Raw genomic sequence first — 16186 nt, forward strand, 5'->3', positions numbered from 1 at the left:
CGATCCACCCGCCTCGGCCTCCCAGAGTGCTAGGATTACAGGCGTGAGCCACCGCGCCTGGCCAAGAAGAGGCAGAAGCCTACAGCACCCAGTATTCCCAGGTGTACCCCCCCTTTTTTTTAAACAGAGTAGTGCCCTGTCACGTGGGCTAGAGTGCCGTGGCATCAGCCTAGCTCACAACAACCACAAACTCCTGGGCTCAAGTGATCCTCCTGCCTCAGCCTCCCAAGTAGCTGGGACTACAGGCATGCATCACCATGCCTGGCTAATTTTTCCTGTTTTTAGTAGAGACAGAGTCTTGCTCTTGTTCAGGCTGGTCTTGAACTCCTGAGCTCGTTATCCCCCTGCCTTGGCCTCACACAGTGCTAGGATTATAGATGGGAGCCACAGTGCCTGCCTTTTCCTGACACCTTTTGGGTTAATTGAGTATTATTTTAGTAGTTCATTTTATCTCCTCTACTGATTTTGATTTATACCTCTTTGATTTATTATTATTTTTAGTTGTTGCTCTAGGTTTTATGATATTAATCCTTAATTTATCACAATATACCTTGAATTAATATTATAACAGTTCATATACAATTCTGCTTACATTTCTTATGTCCTTTATGGTATTGTTGTCATGTATTTTACTTTTACATCTGTTATAAACACTATAATACACTGTCATTATTTTTTGTGCTAAGCAACCCATTGACTTTTAAGGAAGCTAACAAAAGAGAGAAAACTTGTATTTTTTATTTACCTACATATATACCATTTTAATTTTTCATTGTTGTTCTTGTAGATCTGAATTTTCTATTTGATGTTATTTCCCTTCAGGCTGAAGAACTTCCTGGAGCATTTCTTATAGAGAAGGTTTACTTGTGGCAAATTTTCTTAGTTTTCATTTATATGTACAATATCTTAGTCCTGTCTTTATTTTTGAAATATATTTTGGCTGTAGATAGGTTGTTAAGTGTTTTCTTCCAGCATTTCCAAGACTTTATTCCTCTGTCTTCTGGCTCCATTGTTTCTGATGAGACTCAGTCATAATTCTTTTTATTGTCCCCTTGTATATATTATGTCTTTTTTTCTTCCTCTGGCTGTTTTTGAGATTTTCTCTCCATTTTCGGCTTTCAGGATTTAAAACATATCATGCCTAGGTGTGTGGTTTTCTTTGTAGTTATCCTGCTTGGGAATTTCTGAGAATCCTGGATCTGTTGAATGATGCTTTTGAACAAATTTGGAAAAACACTAGCCAATATTTCTTCAGTTATTTTTCTGTCCTATTCTGTCTCTCCTCATTGGGATACCAATTATACCCACGTTGGACTACTTGATACTGTTCCACAAGTCACTGGGGCTCTGTTCACTTTCATTAGTCTGTTTTTTCTTTGTGCCTCATTTGGATAATTTCTATTAACCTGTCTTCAAGTTTGACATCCATTTATTGTTTTGTTCCAATCTTCTGCTAATCCCATACTACAAGTTGTAAATTTCAGATACTACATTTTTCAGTCCTAGGACTTCCATTTGGTTTTTAAGAAATGTTTCCATATCTTGCCTAAATGTTTCTCATTATTTACATTTTTTTTCTGTGATAATTTAACATGTTTATCATTGTTATTGTTAAGTTACTGTTTTCCAATTCCAACACTGGGGTTATCTGTAGATCTATTTCTACTGATTGTTTCTTTTTCTTTTCATGTTTCCACTCTTTCTTCATGTGTCTGGTAGTTTTTGATTGTGTGCTGAAAGACAGAGTCATTTTTTATTGTATACTGGACATTGTGGATAACTCTTTATAGTGACTCTGGATAGGCTATCTTCTTCTGAATAATGTAGAGTTTTGTTCTAGCAGGTAGTTAAATTAATGATGAATTACATTGATTTTGTGGAGGTACTTTTTAAGGCTTTGTTTAAAGGTGGATATATTTCAGTTTTGCCCTTAGTCCTGGGGTGTAGCCCTTGGTCTTGGGACGTTATCTCAACTCCGAAGGAACGACACTTCTGGGGTTTCAATGGAAAGCCTGAGTTGTTTCTCAAGTCTTTCTAATGTGGTGGAACTTAAAGTACAAAGTCTTTCTCCCCTGCAGTGGTAGCTGCTGAAATTATTGCTCAGCTCTTTCAGCTGTTGTTTTCCTCCTGGGCTTCTTGGAGTCTCTTTCCATCCATACGCAGTTCAGGGTTCAGCCTAGGATTTTAGGGATGTGTATGTAAAAATTTAGGGGCTTCCCCTCCTTTGTAAGATTTTCCCTCCCAATTTTCAGCCTTTCTGGGTACCTGAACTCTAATTTCTGGCTCTTTAACTTAATGCCTGCTGATTTCTGGGTGAGCTCTGGCCCTGGAATTCCCTTAGAACTTTGAAATGCCCTGGAGGGAAAGGTCAAGTAAATAACTGTGTACCCTTCAGTCTGTGCCTGCTTTTAGTCTGTTTCCAGTGCCGTCAGTAGTGGTTTTAATATATTTTGTCCGGAGTTTATGATTGCTATTTCCAGGAAGATTAGTCTGTTACTAGCTATTCCACCATTACTGGAAACTGAAAGTCTCTCTACTGGTTTAATTGAATATTCACAGGACTTTTTTGAGGTGCTCCTATTCTCATTTTACTGATGAGAAAACTGAGTTTCAGAAAGGCTAAGTAGCCTGTGTGAGATCATACACCTGGTGAGTGACAGAGCCAGCAGACTTCTGACTCCAAACTTGGGCTTGTCACATGGTACTACATTGCCCCCATATAGCATGGAAACCGAGGGGAGGGATGGAGAGACACTCCAAGGAGGACTTTTCAGACCTCTTTCCCCCACTTCTTCTTCTTTTTTTTTTTTTTTTGGTTTAACTGCTCTGTTCTTCCTTTGCCATGAGGGTTTGCTTTACTCTCTCATCTTTGTTCTGTTCAGTTCATGAGCTGACCAGGCTTTCACAGAGATTTCCCGTGTGACCTTGAAGAAGTCACTGCTCCTCTCTGGACGTTAGTTTTCCTGTCTGTAAGTAGGAAGGATTTGGGGGTAGGTTACCTCCAAGGCCCATTAGAGGGTTGATATTCTATGATTTAGAATGCATTGGGTCCCCTATGTTGTTCAATTTTGGATGTATAAACACACAGTCTGGATGTGGGAGGACAAATTATGCCTTTTGGCAGGGGCTGGGATCTAAAAGGATGAAAATTAACTTTGGGTGGGAATTCTTTTTTCTTCTACTAAAACAAGTTCTTGCAATGGGTGGACAATGAACATAGCTGGTGAAGCTCCGGTGAGGGGCCAGGGTTTGTTCAGGGTCAGCCACTTCCCCCTTTTTTGTTGCAGAGGTCATGATTCAGAAACCGCGCCGACCCTGCCGTGGCAGGTTCAGCATTTGTTCCATCAGCTTCTCTGAAGCTCACATGCAACAGCAGCTGGAAAATTACAGTGTGCTCAGCACTGACTCTTGCTTACCAACGAGTGTCTGAAAGTGGGTTAGAGTATTTGTTTATCCTGGGCAAGCAAAGCCTCAGGGGGACACTGAAGCACTGTCTTCAGATATCTGAAGGACTGTCTGAGGGAAGAAGAATTGAATTTGTTTTCTGGCATCCCAAGGGAACGACAGAGACAAGAATAGTTGTAATAAAGGATGTGGGATGATAATAACATCTATTGATGTTGCAGGCATTGTGGTAGGCACATATATGCATTGGATAAATTCTGGCTCAATGTAAGGAAGAACTTTCTAATCCACTCGTATAATCCAATAATAAAATCTCTGTCTTGGGAGTGAGTTCCCCATCAGCAGGGCTGTTCAAGTAGAAGCTACACAACTACTTGGCTGGGATGGGAAGAGAGAGATTCAGGCATTGGGTGTACGGTTGGATGAGATGACTTCCAGGGTTCCTTAAGCTCCTATGTCTAATCATAGACTCTAAATTTATTATTCTAATTTGAGACTTAGAGACAGGGGAATGACCCAGACAGAACCTTGAACTCCACTCTTTCCTGGGCTAGCTGTGTGACTTTGGGTACGCTACACAGCCCGTTTCCCAGCCCCCGCTTTTAGACTCCTCATCCGATTAAATAAGGTGAGTTCAGAGCCCAGCAGAGTAGGTGCTCACCCAGACTCAGTTCTCATCCCCCTTCCCTAATAAACTCCTTCCTGTTATTCTGTCCTTTCCTTTATTCAACAAACAGCCCGGCTCCACCTCTGTTCTCTTTACAAGTTGGCTCTATAGGCCAGCAAATGGCTGCCCTTTTTGGCTTAATTATTTTGAGTCAGGTTTCTTGTGTTAAAGGCCCCTGCCCAATTCAGACATCCAAGTCACGACGCCACCGGGCAGCTGGATCTGTGGGTGCCGAGCCGGGAGGACGATCTGGGTTAGAGCCGGGAGCGTGGGAGTCATCAGTGCATGAAAAACGGGGTGAGCTAGCGCAGGGAGAGAGGACACACCCTGGACTGAGCCTGGAGGCCTTCCTGCATGTACCTGGCAGCTCTTCCTCCCCTGCTCTTTCTCCTTGGCGCCATGGAACTGGGGGCTTTGATAATTGCTCAAATTTACCAACTGAACAAGGCACTCAGAACTTTTGCGGTTGAACCGCCTGGTGCTTGCCTTTCATCACGCCACTGTACTGAAGCTTCTCTCAACAGTCGCCTTCATTTTATAGAGAGAAGCTGCTGTTTGCTCCTAACCTGCCGGGGGGTCATCCATCCTCCTGTTGTTCCTCCACCGCTGGCTTTCCCAGCCGCCCAGCAGGTGGCGCTGCAGCCAGCACAGCTGCCCCGGGGAGTCCAGCCTCGCCTGGCCGCCGCCCACAGCCTGAGGCTGGACTTGGAGGGTGCTATGAGTGAATGCTGGGAGGAGGATGAAACTACCAGAATATGTTGTTTCTGCCCCTGGAAAGGGTAGGAAGGCACATGAGGAGGGAAGAGGAGACAAGGAGGGACACCCACGGAGCTTGTCTCATAGCCACTGGCTGCTCACCTGGCTCACCTGGCTCACCTGACACCCATCTGACGCCCACCTGACGCCCACCCGGCTCTTTGCCTGTGTCCGCAGCGCTCACCTGTACCAAATCCCTCCCCTTTCTCACTAACCCACGTGGCTGAGATCCTGGCCCGTCTTCTGCTGGGAACGTCCATGTTAAGAGCACGTGCTTTGTGCTCAAGGCTAAGCTGGCTTTGAATCCTGGCTCTGCCGCTTACTTCGCTGGGGGACCTTGGGCAAAGCGCTGAGCCTCTCTGCCCTTCCCTTCTGATGAGAATCACCCGGAGGTAGTCGCTACTTCAGAGGGGTGCTGTGAGTTTGGGACATGGTAGGGTACGTGTAACCTCGGCTGATATCTGAACCTGACATAAAAGCCCACTTGGCCGAGGCAGTAGAACATACGACAGATGTCAGAGAGAGCTGCAGGAGGGGCTACATCAGAGCAAACCAAAACCCTCCAATGGGCTCTCCTGCTTCTTCACCTGCTGCTGCTGGCCCCGCCCCATCCTTTTCTCCTTTCTCTCTCCTCATGTGCTCTCCTATCTTTCCAGGAGCACAGTCAGCATACTCCTGGCTGGGCGCGGTGGCTCACACCTGTAAGCCTAGCACTGGGGAGGCCAAGGCGGGAGGATCGCTTGAGGCCAGGAGTTCAAGACCAGCCTGAGCAAGAGCAAGACCCCATCTCTACAAAAAATAGAAAATTAGCCGGGTGTTGTGGCTCATGCCTGTAGTCCCAGCTACTCGGGGACTAGGGCAGGAGGGTCACTTGAGCCCAGGAGTTTGAGGTTGCAGTGAGCTATGATGATGCCACTGCACTTTAGCCCAGGTGACAGAGTGAGACCCTGTCTCAAAACAGAAAACAAACCAACCCCTCCGCCCCAAAACAAACATACTCCTAAGCAGTTTCATCATATTCTAAAGTCTTGGCACTTGGCAACATCCTTTCCCACAGAGTCCCATCTTACCATAGTATTTTCCCAAGGAAAGGCAGTTTCCTCCTTAAGAGAAATTCTAAAGCTGGATGTTAAGATATTTTTTCTTCCTTGTTGTGTAAAAAGATGGAACATCTCCAAGAGTGCGTGATGCATGCGAGATGCCGAGTACACGGAGGCCATGGTGGCACTCTGAGTCGGCGTTGCTGTCCTGTCTCCCTGCCTAAGGATTAGGTTCCTGGGGTCCAGTGGGCAGTGGCCGGAGCTCACCTGGTGACGCCTTTGCATCGGTAACGCGGAAACACACTCTGATGCTCTGTGGCACCCACTTGTTTTGGGTGACTTTTGAAGACTTCTCTGAGATCTCTATCTGGGTGTTATTGGCAGGAAAGACAGTACCCAGGATTTTTGACCACTTCTTCACGATGGTGCCAGCAATGCAATGCAGGTGGTATTAGGAGCACTGGTGGGGCGGGAACTGCCACCTCTCTGAGCCTTACCTATCTGCTCCAAAGAACCCGGGGTCTGGACCAGAGAGTTGCTAAACTCCAGAGTTTTCAAGGTCTTTGAGTCTATGCATCTCACTTATCCAGGACAGAGGGCGGTCAGTGGGTGGGCTGCTCTCAGATGATTTGTCTGGTCTAAATATTTAGCTCAGAACATGTTTTCTTCCCTTTCTCTGTCTGGAGAAACTGATCAAGACAAGGCCAGTATGACCCTGGCTCTGAGCCAGCAGAAAGCCTTCACTCCAGGAAAAACTGCCACCAGAGTGGAGGCAGCAAATCTCTTTGCAAGCTGTCTTTCAGAAAGCACAAACGGGCGATCAGCTTGCTCAGCAAAGCTCCCCTTGACAAGATAATACTCAGCCTGAGGGAGGTGGCCTCTGGGGGTGCAGGGAGCAGAAGTAGGGATGCACTCTGGGCTGTTACTTTGTTGGGGGCCTCAGAAGGGCTTTTGTTAGCCCAGCGGGCCCAGTGGTCTTGCTCAGTTGAACCAAGCACTTCATTAACTCCTAGGATATGTCAGGCACAGGGTCAGGCACTGGGGATAGAGAGATGAGTTAAAACAGGGTACCAGAGCTTGAAGGGCTCCTGTTTGCCTGAGTCCCTCAGCTACCATCTTGGGGTACATCCCCAGATTCCTGGGGCCTGTTCTCTCCTTCCTCCCCCAGCATGCGCAGCTGAGGGGGAGTGGGAAGAACATGGCACCACACTGACAGGCTGTGTGGTCTTGGTCAAGTTACCTAAGTACTCTGGGCCTCAGTTTCCTCAAGTGCAAAACAGAAATAATGATATGCAACTCCTAGGGCTTCCTGAGGGTTAAATGAGATAAGGGATATGGAAGCACCTTGCACAGTGTTTACACGCGTTTGTGGAGTCCAAGTCTTTAGGTTAGGGAAGCGCTGATGAAAGCCCTTCATTCAAGGTGCCAGTCTGGTGGCTGGTTCCCACTTGTCTGTCCTAATTGGCATCCCGCTCTCAGGACAGACCCATATCTCTACCGGCTCCCTGGACCTCGGTGTCTGGCACATAGTAGGTGCTTGATACTTTGTTGAATAAATGAATGAATAAGTGAATTTCCTCACCCTGCTTTCTCCCAGTCCAAGTGCAGAGGACGAGCACAAGGAACTGTCCCCTCTAAACCAGGCAGAAGTAGAGGGTCTGTGCTGGTCCCCACAGGCTCTGTATTAAGGTAGGCTCAGCACTGGATCGCATCTGAGTCCTGGACTAGCCAATGGCCAGGTTTTCCTGTGTGACCTTGGGCATGACACTCAACCTCTCTGGGCCTCTGAGTCCCATCTGTAGGGGCACTGTGCTCTGAGAGGCCCCAGGCTGTGGGATCAGGTGGCCCTCTGAGGTCCCCCTGTTTCTAGCCTTGTGCCTGTGAGCTCCCCTCTTTTTCCCACCTTCCACTACAAGCGCAAACTTCGGTCTTGCCCTCCCAGATGGAGGAGAAATCAGAGCCTGCTTTTTGAGCCATAATTTTTGGTTTGATGTTTTTACTGCATCCTGCTGAATGATTTAAGTGTGTTCACAAATAATTGTATTGTGCCCCTTTAAAACAATTCAAAAATCAAATACAATACTAAAATCAAACCCACCAATCAGCGGGTAACAGAGGCAGCAATGGGGTCTCGGGGCAGACTTGTCCTTGAAGGCAGCACAGAAGCAGTGCGGCACCCTCCCCCTGCCCCTGCCTGGCTTCAGTGAGGGTTCAACCCACAAGGTCAAAGCGGAAAGGAAGAGATCAGGACTAAGCAGGAGTCACTGCTAAGAGACTGAGCAATGATAACACCTGCCAGTTGGTGCTTGGGGTAGGTACTTTAAAAATGTCATCTCTTTTCATCCTCACAATGACCCTGGGAGATGAGGGTGACGACACACTGCCCAAAAGACTGACTTTACACTAACAGATGGTGTAAACACAGCCGATATTTACTGATCCGTTACTATGTGCCAGTTCTAAGCATTTTGCTAGGACTGACTCATTGCAACCTCATAACAGCCGTGTGGGATCGGTACTTTTATTATCTCCATTGATAAGGTCTGGTGAGATTGGAGCCCAGAGAGATTAAGTGACCCTGGTCACATGGGTAGTGGGTGGCAGAGCTGGGGTTGGAACCAAGCAGTCTGTGTTCTTCACAACCACCTTATGCTGCCTTGCCCGAAGAAGGAATAGACCACGGCAGGGTGGGGGCCACAGGAAGCGGAGGTAATTATTGGGTGGGTGGGTGAAGGCCATCACAGAGATCTGAGAGATGGGAACATGTGTTCTCCAGACCCCAATATGGGAAATAGTGATTTGATTCATTGAACAGTTTAGTTCTTACAGCAACCTTGCAGTTGAATATTATCCCCATTTTACAGATAAGCAATGAGATACAGATCAGTATTTCTTGCCTAGTGGCACACTGCTAAGAAGTGGCAGAGGCAGGATTCAATCCCAATCTGTCCCAGGGCTACAGATTGGGAGCCAGGGGACATCCCAGTCTTGGCTCTGCTGTTGACCTGCTGCCCGCTCTGGGAGACTTAGCATTCTCATCTGCAGCATCTGAGTTCAGAATGGATAATCTCGAGGGGCAGTATGCTCTAGACGGTGGGTGCTGTATAGGGCAAACCACATGACTTCTCCCCTTCCCCTGTCCTCGCCATATGGCAGACATCACCAATCAATCACAGATATGACCTTAGAACTTATCTACACACTGTCATTTGATTGAAATTGGAAATGAGAGGAAATGTTCCATTTTGGGAGGCTTCATATGTAGAAACCATCAAACCACACATTGCTAAATATTCACCCAGAACAGACAAAACTTATTAGGTATCATATAAAATACAGAATGTGCTCAACATGGCTTCCCCGCAGGACAGTAACCACACCCTGCTCTCTTGTGAAGCAGCACTCCGACTGGCACTTGGACCATCGGACCGCACAGGGAATCACCCCATCAGTATTCAGGCACACCCCGCTCCTGCGCTGGGATCACACACAGTTATTTGTTGTGCTGGCTGGAAACTAAGTAGCAGTAGTAGCTGATGTAGCACTTTCACAGGCAACAGAAATTAATTTAAAAAGTGAACTACCCATGGTTTGTGACTAATAAAATAATAAGCTCATATCCATTGCAAAAATGTCTCTGAGTGGGAGAGAATGTGACAAGAGCAGAAAATGTGAATTAGTTATGCAAAAAAGCAAGAAGTTTTTTTTTTTTTTTGAAAGACTATAGCTTGCCTCATTTTAACACGACATTCACCTTGAGCCTTGCTGCCTCTAGACCTGCCTCTGATGCTCCACGAGAATCCTTGCAGCTTTGATGTCATGGGGCAGACACAGCCTCTGCCGTCTTGTTTTCATCCATTTGTCCATCCACCACCCACCCCCCCTTCCACATGTCTAATAAGCATTTATTAAGCACCTAATCTGTTCCAGGAACACTGCTAGGAATTGAGGCTATGAAGATGAAAAAGATGGGGTCCCTATACCCATGGGGCTTACCAGCTAGAAAGAATAGAAACAGACGTAACCAGTAAGTGCTACAGTGGCTAATAAAGTATAGATGGAGTAGTGGGGTCACGGGGCAGGGGGGTGATTCAGAAAAGACTTTTTGGAGGGGGTGATCACTCTGAGCTGAGTCTAGAAAAACTGTGTGGTTCATTAGGTAGATCAGGAGCGGGAAGGGTGTTCCAGGAAGAGGGAACAGCATGGGCAAAGGCACAGAGGTATAAAGAGGCCTGGCCCAGAGGGGGCGCCTCCGGCAATGCGGCAAGGCTGGCATATGGGTGAGTGTCAGGCCGGGTGCTGTGTGCAGTGACTAGTGAATGGCCCGGACGCCGTACCAGCCGAGCGACTGAACAATTCTCCATAATTGTTACTGTGAATCCTACACACACAATGAATATACATCACTAGCAGGCAAAGCCCTTGCTAACTTCACGCCCTCCCCACCACTCTGCAGTGTAAGGGCTGCCTTGCAGAAGAGCGTTTTTAGTGTGTCTGTGCGTGCCGACGCACCATTATAATTGCATCTTCTTCGGGACACAATTTCTTGGGCAAGTGCTGTTGGCGCTGCTGGAAGCGTGTTCTCGGCAAATTGCCTCTGTGTGTGATTTGTTGATTGAAACCGGGAGAGGAGAAGTGGTCCAGGGATGTAGGTGGGAGGCGGCCTCACACACAGGAAGGAGCTGGGGCTTTGGAGTCATCAGGCCTGGCTTGGCCACTTGCAGGCTGCTGTGGGTCCAGGCACTTCACCTCTCAGAGCTCAGGTCTGCTTCAGCCCCTCCAGCCCCAGGCCTGGCTAGCACCTGAAGTGCGCCTTCGTCTTTTTCAGTCTAGGGCCCGGGCAGGTCCACCACCTGACTTGCTGGTGCTGCCGGGGTCCTCAGGACATAGTACTGGGGGGTCCTGATTCCTCCAGCCCCTTTCTCTGACCGGCACTCTCAGCTCTGTAAGCTGGAAAGTGGCAATTGCATTCCAGACTGCATCTCTGCAATGCATTTTCCTTCCTTCCTCCTCCTCCTCCTCCTCCTCCTCTTTCTCTTCCTCCCTTTCTTTCTCTGGTTGCATTTCCATCTTTCTAAGACAACCTCTCAGTCTAACTTCTACCCTCAACTGAAGAGTCTGGTAGAGGCCAGCAGGACCGACATTTCTCTATGTTAAATTGGAATATCTCAGAGCTGCGGGGTACAGCTGTGCAGGGCGTGTACTGCACAACTGCAAGAGACTCTACTCGCATGGACTAAGGTGCGAATGATGCCTCCAGAGGGTGCACAGGGGCAGCCCTGAGCAGTCTGTTTCCCAGAACTGCAGTTCCATCTGGGGCTTCCCTCTGCCCCTTGGCTAATCATCTATCTTTGATCCCCATCCTCCCACTCTTCGCCTTAACACATATTACATTTACATCGCAAAAGAGACATTCCTGTATGAGTGAGGATTGGGGGTGGGGCATGAATTGGCCTCCTTTCACTATCTCTTTTGGAATGGGGGCCTCTTATTAGTTTGCTTTTTTTCAATGTCTATATTTGAAATGGAAGTTGGGTCCAGGTTAGAATGTTCACTTAACAGGTATTTTTAAAAGTAGAGCACACCTTAATGCATTTGCTACAATTTTGGCTTTAGTTCCATTCAAAATCCACTTTCGATACATCTGGGTGGGGAATGAAGAGGTGTCCGTTGACCCAGGGTGATGGCTTCTGTCCAGGCTGGGAGTGTGAGTGAGTGGGTGCTGGGTGTGTGTGGTGGGGGAGCTGTCCACTCTGGGCTCTGCAGCCCTCCTGTCCTCTCTCCCTGCCCACTGTGAGCCCTCCACAAGCCCCAGGACAGATTCTGAACTAGGCAGGAACATTTTCAGCCCACTCAGCCCTAAGCTTGAGGTTTTAGCCCTGAATGCAGAGGGAAGGGGATGCCTGCGTGGGCAGCAGGTGTGGGGGTCCCTGCATGCGCAGCCTCAGCTAATCCTCACGATCATTCTCCAGTTAGGGGTCGAGCTGCAGCTGCAGCACGTTGACAACTCCACGCCTGGCACTCCATGCACCAGGGAGGCATCTGGAGGCACAGGTATCACAATGAGCCCCAGCCGCCTTCTCCCTCTGGGACTCCTCTGCAGGGGAGGGGGTCCCACAGGGTGGAACCAACCCCTGAGCCTGTGCTCAGGAGCTGGGGGAGTTTCCTCCTGTGCCTGTGACACTGAGTGATTAAGGCTCTGCTTCGTCCCTCTGGGCCTGAGGCAGCCTAGCAGGAAGTTCTGTGTGCACCAAGCAGTTGCTGTACCTTTTATTGTCACCTTTTATTGTCACATTCCTGCATCTTTTCAGTGGGGGAAGGGTGGATGTTTACAGGCTTAACACACGTGTGGCTTTTGTGGCATTCTGCAAGGGTGGGATGTGGAATCCAAAGTTTATGCCCTTGAGCCACTTGGCTTGCAGAGGTGAGGGTGAGTTCTCGGGTCCCATCTTTGCAGCTCAGCTCTGCACCAACTGGGATGCCTGCTTCCGACCTAGGCTGGCTGCCTGGTTTGGGGGTTTATAATACCACACTGTGTTCCACAATTCCCCAAATAATTAATTTTCATGGGGTGCTCATTCCAGTTTTGAAAACCCATCTATCGTTATATGTTAGTCCTTCAAACGGTGGCTTCCCCCCACCCTACCCCAGAAACGCCGCAATCCTTGGCACACTGGGCCACGTGCCTTCCATGAGTCAGAGCTACTTTACAACTTAAAAAATCTTCTTTTCCACTAAATGATTTCAATTTTGTATGGCTGAGCTGGTGGTCTTGTGTGGCTGCCAGCACTGGTTTTAAAGTCTATGAGGTGCATCCTGAAACACTTTGGAGGGGAATTGGGCAGACACTGTCCCTTACAGACATAATCATGAATGCTCTGATCATTAGGAAGGACTGCAACGGAAAGATAAATATACCACCCGCTTCAGGCACTCCAGGTCATTTGTACCTGTCATAGACTGAAGTGTGTCCTCCTCCCCCGCAAATTCCTATGTTGAAGCCCTAATTTCCAAGTAAGGGGCTCAATCTCTGGCTGGTCCACACACACCCTAATGCCTATGTCTGATCAGTTATGGTTCTTGCCCCCACTCCACAGAAAAAGGAAATTGAGTCAAGAGAGGTCATGTCACCTGCCGCAGGTTACACAAGTGGTGAAACTCAGTCCCCGAAATCTGCTCCAGGTCTGGTGTCCTTGGTCTTAAACACTTGAATAGTGCCCGTAGGCTCCCTGGACAGGGGTTCTGCCTGAGTTCTGTGCTCCCTTCCCAGGGCCTGGAGTCCCAGGTTGGGTTTGGATCTCTGTCGTAGGTATAGGATTCTGCCTGCCAGCCTGGACTGTGGGGTGTGGCTGCAGAGAGAGATCTGCCTGTCAATTTCACGTGGAGGGGACAGTTTGGTCCCAGAAATGATTTTCTTTTTTTTTTGGTTTTTTTTTTTTTGTTTGTTTTGTTTTTTTTTTTTTTTCAGAAATTATTTTCTCCCATGCTTCCCTGCCCTGGCTTGGTCCTAAGAAGGATATGCACCCTCACCTTCCCAGTGGGGGTCCAATGGGGCGATATCAGTGTCCACATGGGACAACACGTGGGCTTCTGGAAGAGACGGTGTGGGCAGGCGAGGTACCATGTGATGCCGTGCCAAGAGCATGGACTTCGGAATTAGGCAGGCCTGGATTGTGATCCTGAGGTGTGTCTCCATCTGCAGAAGGGGGCCACCAATACCCCCCACAGATTTGCTGGTGGAGACTGAACAGAATGGCCTAGGAGAGTGTGAGCACAATGGAACACAGCGGGTTCTTAGTCAGTACTTGGGAGGTAGCATGGTGTGGTTGAAAGACTGGGCTGTGGCCTCAGGCAGACCTGGGTTTGGGGTCCAGCTCTCTCACATACTGGCCCAGTTTCCCCATCTGTAAATTGGGACCAACAGCACGCATCTCCCTGCTTGAGAATTTTTATATTTCATCAGTTAGAAGACACATATTTTTCTGCATCCTAACACGTCTGTGACACCTTACCATCGGTGGCCTCTTGGCATTGTGTTATAGTTTAATTGGTAGTGTTTTTCTTTCTCGCTGTCACATAACATAACATTGACTTTCCAGTTGTCATTGCTACCTTGGGTCTGATGAAATAGAGTAAATGAACTCGTGATTGCAAACGGCTCAGCACGGCGCCTGGCACAGAGCAGCTCAGCCAATAGCAGCTGTTGTTATTATTGCCCGTAGGACCATGGACAGGTTTTAAAATATCTTTGAGTCTTGGTTTCCTGGTCTGCACAACTGGAATAATTATCTCTACTTTATAGTGTTAGAGAGAGTATCAAATGGGAGGACATATAGACCGAGGCAGCTACCATGCTTTTGGCATATAACAGGAGCTCCCAAACGTCCTCCTCCTCCCCAGGGCTGCACCCAGGGAAAATTCCCCCTTTTTGGATTTTTGGCCCTGGTGGGGTTGGGGAGGGGAGGGGAGTTCTCATGCCTGAGCTCTTTGGCCCTGCTGGGCAATCCGGCTCCTGCTCACAATGCCCCCTAGTGGCCCCAAGGATCAGGCAAGGCTTTTTGAACCAGGTTGGGGAGATTCATTTGCTTGGTTCGAGAAGACATAGAGCCCAACCTTGGGGACTGCAACCGAGAAGATGGAACCTGCCGAGTCTTCTGCGGAGGTTCTCTTTATACCTCAATGTGGCTGCTGGGAAAATTCCTCGGATCATAGATCCAAATGGAGAGGCCACTCCTCTGCCCCCACCCGCCTCTCAGGAGGACACACCTCCGTGCTAGAGACATGTGGGAAGAGAGGGCTGGCTTTGGTCGGCAAAACCAACTGGCAGCATCCCTTCTCTTGTGTGCTGAAGACACCACACTCTGGATCGGGACCCACCAGAACTAGTGTCAAATCCCAGTTGTGGATGACCGTGGCCACATGATGTCCACTCTATGCTAATGCATTGGTAGGGTCTGCTATATAGTCGTCGGTGCTTAAAAATGTTAGGTTGCCTACCCTGCTTCCCTCTTCCCCAACTCAGGTGCTTTGGAAAGAGCATAAGAAATCAGAAGCAATATTGACTTCAACTACAAAACGCTCAGATGTCTTTCCTGCTGCTCTGATAAGTGTTCTTTGAAGTGAACCTTCCCCCGCTAGTCTGTAACATCACAGATGAGCAGATGCAAATGGTTAGACCACGAGGCAGTCCTGGGTGCTCAGCTTTCAAAGGGGAGCACCTAGCCACCGTTTAAGCCCTTCGCCCGACTCCCTGAGATTGTTCCACAGCCCTGGGCTCTCCTGCCTGGTGGTGGGGAGACTGGCAGATGGAAAAACCACGACAGAGGGTGGGACAGTGGGAGGAGGGGACCTTGGAGTGACACCCTCTGGTCCAGGCACTTTGCATAGATCAGGGATGAGGTAGGCACTGTTGTTGTTCCTGCTATGCAGATGAAGAAACTGAGTCAGAGACATGAAGAAATTTGGCCTTGGTCTCACTGCTGGTAAGTGGCTGAGTCAGGATTCAGACTTGGATAGTCTGATGCTGAAGCCCAGCACCACTGTCCTGTGGTCCCCACACCAAGGCAGCCCTCCTTGTCTAATACCAGGTGGCCACTGCCCACGTTTTATCAGAGTCCCACTGAGAGATTCCTGTATGTCTCAGGATGCTCCGCTGAAGCTCTCCTCTTTCCTTCTCAATGAGGGACAGACATATCATTGCCGTCTTCCAGATGAGAAGACTGAGGCTCACAGAGGCAAAGAGATTTTCTTGAGATCATTTAGCAAGTCAGAGGCAGGGTTGAATGAGAATCCAAGTCTTTTGACTCCCAGTCCTACCACGCACTAGCTTGGTGCCCTTGGGCAAGTTAGTGAACCCCTTTGAGGATCAGTTACCTGTGTGTGAGATAGGGATACTATTCTCCATCTTGGAGTCTTTTTATGAGCTCATATATGAACAGAATATAGCACATTGCCCATATGACATACAGCTGGTGTTCAATAAGCAGAGATCCTGTCCTTTATCATTGGCAAACGAAGTCAGAAAAATTTTGTTTGCCTTAAGAAAATCCTGAATGTGAAATTCACAACCTTGGGTCAAGACAGGCATTATTTCAATTATTCAAGGATCCATGATTTTCACAAAGGGGTTATCCAGGGTCCTTTAAATGGCAGCTGCATGTGCTCCCTGCCATGCCTGTTTACGAGTCATTAGTTACTTGACAGTGACGTTAGTGGGAAGAGAGAAAGAGCAGAGCCCACATTGTGGAAAGCCAGTGCGAGGACTGCTAGAAATCAAATGGTATTGTAGAAAAAAAATAGATCTCAAAGAGTACCCAAG

At 48.2% G+C, this 16186-nt stretch overlaps 1 protein-coding gene across 2 annotated transcripts in view; it reads right to left on the reverse strand.

Annotated features, from left to right (window-relative positions):
• Positions 1-16186, reverse strand: part of ASIC2 (acid sensing ion channel subunit 2) — a 999469-nt gene that overhangs the window by 18364 nt on the left and 964919 nt on the right. The gene's annotated exons all lie outside the window — the stretch shown is intronic.

The sequence above is a fragment of the Eulemur rufifrons genome, chromosome 9, assembly GCF_041146395.1.
Source record: "Eulemur rufifrons isolate Redbay chromosome 9, OSU_ERuf_1, whole genome shotgun sequence".
Classification (NCBI taxonomy): Eukaryota; Metazoa; Chordata; class Mammalia; order Primates; family Lemuridae; genus Eulemur; species Eulemur rufifrons.